Consider the following 5,986-nt stretch of genomic DNA (forward strand, 5'->3'; position numbering starts at 1 on the left):
AATGGAATCTGTTATATCCTGTTCCATTGTCAGTTTTAAATTTGAGTTACTCTTTGTCTACCTTTATCATCTGCTCTATACTTCATCCTATAAAACATGATGTTACAATCTCAATTTTGGTATATTTTTCAAAGGTATGTTTTAGAACCAAATTTTAGGTAGATCTACAAAGGCAAACTTTATGGTTACCCATTTTAGATTTAACCTTAAAAAAGAAGAGAAAAGAAGAAAAATCTAAACAAGGAAACGAGGTAAAACTCAATTTTGTACTCAACTATAATCTTTAGCATAACTTTAAATCTGTTATTTTTAAACTAAAATCAAAGTAAAACTTTTACTTAAACGTAATTTATAAAGGGGCTAGCAAATCTTATCAATCCTATCATATTTTATTAAAACCTAACAGCAAAAAATTAAAGGACAAAAGTTTTATTTAACATTAAATGGAGAACTAAAATTAGCCTGTAGCCCTCTACAAAAAATGGACTATTCTGCTGTATCAACATATAGGCCAGAAAGAAGCAGCAGTAAATCATTTATTTAGGTACTGGCAGCCAAGCATATGTTTCTTATAAGGGTTAACAATGATATGAATATTATACTGCATAACCCTGGGCTAATATGGAACCACAGTCCTTTTTTTCCTGTAAAAGAGCATAAGCAAACATTTTGCGTTGAAGAATCTCCAGCCTTTTAAAATGAAGAACAACATATTTTACAGTTTTTTTACATGATATATTGTAATAACTGAAATTTTTGTTTAATTGGCTTAAACAGCATGGCTTGGCTTTACTTTGTAAACTTAATAAAATAAATACCAAATTTTTTATTCCTCCAAAGTGTTGAAATCTGTTTTAAGTTCTTTGTTAGACCACCCAAGGGTTACTATTTTAAAATACCTGATAAATTTTAAAATGTTTTAGAATTTCACGCCAATGTTTCAGGACCAAACTCAGAGGTGTTGTTTCAAATTGTCTCATTTCTAAAAATATCCAAGTCTACAGATAAACATATACACACAGAGAGATACATAAGGAACATAAAAATCTGACATTGTCACTTGGATTAACCAGAATACCCAAATACCAGGACTTGACCAGCCCCTACTGGACAGAAGACACACAGATTACAGAAGGAGTGGATACCTTCATGTGTCCACTCCACCCACATAGATTCCAAAAGGAGCAGAGACCCCAGAGCCCGTTCCACAGATTCCAGATGGAGAGCTGGCTCCAGCAGCCCTCTTCTCATACAGAATAAAGTCCCAGTAACCCTCTCTCCTGGTCCCAAAAGGAGTAGATCCTTTATGGGCCTCTTCCATGGGAATTGGTGTGTCCTGTGGATTCTCTAGACCAGATTGTAAACTCTACAAGTTTCCTAGATGTCGTGAGCAAACCACAACAGAGGCTGGCAGATAGAAACAAGAAATGCAGAGACAAAGACAAAAACAATTGAAATATCTGCTTTTTAAATATTTAAATATTTTTCTTAAATCTGTTTTTGTGATATTAAAACAAAGCATCATCTTTAGTAGTGAAATCATAAAGCACATTTATAATTTTAAAAGTGAAAACCAGATTTTAAAATTTACCAGTGCAAAAAATTCAATTTTAATATTGTTGTTGTTATTTTTATTATTATTATGTAATTTTAATTTCACTTATTCCCTTAATAACTGAATTTGTTTCCTTTCTAATTGGACCTTCTCTCAGAAAACCATAATAGCCTCCTGCAGTGGTTCTGTATCTCTTACACATGTGTCAGGGAAAGCCATGGGGACAAGGGGCTCAGGAAGCCAATCTGAATTATGAGACATGGCAGTTTCTTCCTCTGACTTCCTGGGACTGGTTTTCCTGAAAAAGTGAAATATCTGTGAATGAAAAAAGAGAACTGAGGTGCAAGATATTATTTGAGAGCTGGTGCTATTAAACACTAGTGTTGCCAACCCTCTATTAGCAAGATTGCCTAGGTTGATCTGGCAGGAATGACAGCTGTGTCCTACTCAGTGGTCAGTGAGGAACCCTGCTGTTCCTGTGGTTTACAGTTATTCCTGAGCCTTCAGGACAGAAAATTGGGTCCAAATTATATGCTAGGACACAAGAACAACTGTGTTTCCTCATGTGGTCCTCCAGACAGTCCCTCTAAACTTAGTTTTAGTGGTTGTTCAGAGGTGCCATCTGAGCTCATGGGGTCTGAGGTAGCTGGGTAATCACTACTTCATGGCTAGGATTCTCTGCTACATAATGAGTTCCTGGATATCATAACTTTAAAGTCAAACTGTCCCCTCCTTTAGCGGAATCTTTTTCTCCATGTTAAAAGACATTGTAAAAGTTGTCAACATATTACTTTTAATGAATATGTGGGAATTTCATATAACATACATTACAATACTTTTCAGTTGCTCCCAGATTCAAGTGCCTACCCTGTGTCACACTAAGAATTTGTTTTTATTTTAATTACATCAATTGAAGTATGTGTTGTTCATATGCTCATTGGAACATGATCAAAGTCTCATTGCCAAGTCCCTTAAAAAAAGACAAACAACAACAACAACAAAAAAAAAACCAAAACACTGGGTTCATCCTTGCAGCACCCTGGTACCACCCCAAAGAATAAGCCATAAGTCCTGAAGAGCTCTATACTTCATAACCTTGATCAGTTTTTCTTATATATTTATTTATTATGATTTGTTCCCTTTGTGTACACTCTGCTGCCCCCTCTCTCTTCTTCCAGTCAAACTCACCCTCCTTCTTCTACCCTTATGCATTTCCCTTATTACCCCTTTGTATCTCGCCCTAGCTTATTAGGTCTCATCAAGGATGACTTAATCATTTTATCCTGCATCCTCATTCTCAGGGCATTCTTGTCCTTGTGTCCTCAATTCCATCTACTTAAGACACTCTCCCTGCCTCCTGTCCTGGAGGCTTCCCGGAGCTCTGAATTGAGGGAGAATTTCATAGGGAAATTCCATTTAGAGCTGAGTGTTTTAAGGTCTCTCTATGCATTTCAGACTATAGGTGTCTGTATGAAATCCCATGCAATGCAGAAGGTATGAATCCAAAAGCATGGCATTGATCTATCAGTTGAGGGAACAGAGCAATATATTTTAATAACAACAGCCTGGATTGCTTAAAAATTTCTGTAGAATGCCCAGGCCCAACAACTCAATTAACTGCCACCAAATCCCCCTAGTGGAAGACTAGTTTGGTCACAAAAAAAGACCTATTGCAACTTTATCCCCCACTATTAGGAGACCTCCTAATAAGTGAATACATACCATATTTTCTTTCTGCATTTTAATTGCTTCACCCAGGATTATTTTTCCTGGGTTCATCCATTTACCTGAAAATATAATGATGTCATTTTCTTAGCTGAAGAATACTTCCTTATGAAAATATTCCAATACCTCAAGATTCTTCAAGGTGCTGGTTGGCTAAGAGTGACAATGATGCCATGCAAAAGGTGAAATCCAGTAAGAGTTTCAGGAGCCAGTTTTTAAAAGGGCTAAGTGGACAATCTGCTTGAAAGAAAGGCTGAGCAGCCCTACATGCCTAATATAATATAATATAATATAATATAATATAATATAATATAATATAATATAATATAATATAATATAATATAATATACATTACACTTGTTTTCCATTGCTTCCAGGTTCAAATTCCTACCATGTGTGACACTAACAATTTTTATTTCTTTAAAATACATCAATTCAACTGTGTGTGGTTCTTCTATTCATTGGACCATGATCAGAGTCTCAGTGCCAAGCCCCTTTAAAAAAATTGTTTTGATCCTTGCCACACACTGACACCACTCCAAAAGGAAGCCATCAGTCCTGAAAAGTTATGTAATTCATCACCTTTAATACAATTTTTCTTTTGTATTCATTTATTACGAACTGTTCAATTTGTATTCCCTCTGCTGCCCCTCACACTTCTTCCAGCGCCATACAGCCTCCTTCTTCTACTCAATGCTCTTTCTCTAGTTCCCTGATAGGAGAGGTCCTCTTTCCTCTTATATCTGACCCTAGGTTATCATGTCTCATTAAGGCTGGCTTTCTCATCTTCCTCTGTGACCTGATTCTCAAGGCATTGTTCTCCATGTGTCCTTAATTCCCTAACAGCAGCATTACCAGAAGATAAATCAATAGTAAATATTAATAGTCACATACAATAGGGTCTCTGCAAGGAATCCCATATGATACAGAAGGAAGCATCTCTGTGGATCCAAGAACATGGCACTGCTCAATAAATTGAGGGCAGAGTACAACATATGTTAATAACAACATCCTGGTGGCTTCAAAATTTTCATAGTAATCCCTGACCTTACATCATATTTTACTGGCCCCAATTCCCCTAGTGGAAGAATGATTTGTTCACAATAGATGGCCTGTTGGAACTTTAACCTGTCACTATTAGGAGACCTCCTAATTAGTGAATACATACCATATTTGTCTTTCTGATTTTAGTCAGAAAGTGATTTAAAAATCACTCAGGATGATTTTTCCTGGTTTGATCCTTTTGCCTAAAAATATCATGATGTCATTTTATTAGCTGAATAATACTCCATTAATGAAGTATTCTACTTGTTTCAAAAGGAAATTATAAGTCCTGTTTCTTTTTAGGATTTCATGGTTGCTGGTACTTTGATCATTGTATTGAATGAAAAATAAGCAAGATAACAATATTCTTTTACCCTAGAATTCCCTCTGTCTTCTTCCACTACCTGCTGATTTGAATTGCAATGTCCCCTTGAAACTAATCTATTTTGATCTTTAGTCCCAAGTAAAAAAAAATGTCTGGGAAGGGTAAGGTGTTATGACCTTGTTAGATACTATAATTACTATTTGAGTTATATTTTAGGAGGCTATGCTTTGAGGTTGATATGCCAATGAAAGTGACCAGGCAGAATGGATTCTCTGAGTCTAGGTCTCTGTCAATTTTTATCTTTGTTTCTATTGGTTTTGGTCTCTCTAATTATGAATCCATCTCTCTCTATGAATCCATCTTTCTCTCTATACCACTGTCTCACTTTCTCTGTTTTGTTCAGTATGAAAAGCTCTCAGCTCTGATTAAGGACCACAACAAGATGACTGCTTGCTCACATGACATCCTGGATGTTTTCTGTAAAAATATAAGGTCCCTTTTGAATGCTATATGTTCTAAGAGTTACCTTGGTCAGGGAGTGTTTTCACAGTAAGTAATTCACTGTGTGAGGACATATCTGTGCATTTAAAAAACAATAATGAAATCTGTAATAATGTGAAAGTCATATGTTAAGGACACATGAATTTGTTAATGAATACTGGAAAAAATATGTGACACCTTTTCTGAACTAAGAGTCTTGGAAACAGGAACTTTTATCTTTGGGTTGTATGTTTTCAGCTGCCCAAATTGAGGCATGTAGAGCTGCTCAGCCTTTTTCTCAAGCAAGCTGTCCACTTGGCCCTTTTAATACCTGGCTCCTGATACTCTTACTGGCTTTCATCTGTTTCATGACATCATTCTCCCTCTCAGCTGCACGTGAGAGAATCTTGAGGTTTCCTTAAATACGAGTAAACAAACTTTTCTGTGTCCAATATCTGTGATCCTGTGCACAAGTAACTTGTTGTTGTAAAACCCAACAAGCCTTTATTTCATCCCTTTATATATATCCCACATTTTTACTCCTGTATATCTTTTTGACAATGTCAGGTAGGAAATGAAACTTTAATGTTTATTTAATTAGACAGCTTCCTAAGTAGGGAAGCTTCAAAGTTATGTGGGATTAAGGGGAATGCACTTAATGACAGGTAGTCTCCTATTGTTGTCTTGGATCTGAAATTTCCTCCTAGGGTGTGGATTTGAACTGAGCATTTACTTGCATACTCAAAAAAATCTACGTTCACATTCTTATTGATATAATAGGATGACAGGGCCTATGGTCCCTGTGCTATTCAGTCTTTAAGAGCAGGAAAAGAGAAGGAAAACAGACCATTCCTGGG

Source organism: Meriones unguiculatus, assembly GCF_030254825.1.
Source record: "Meriones unguiculatus strain TT.TT164.6M chromosome Y unlocalized genomic scaffold, Bangor_MerUng_6.1 ChrY_unordered_Scaffold_23, whole genome shotgun sequence".
NCBI lineage: Eukaryota > Metazoa > Chordata > Mammalia > Rodentia > Muridae > Meriones > Meriones unguiculatus.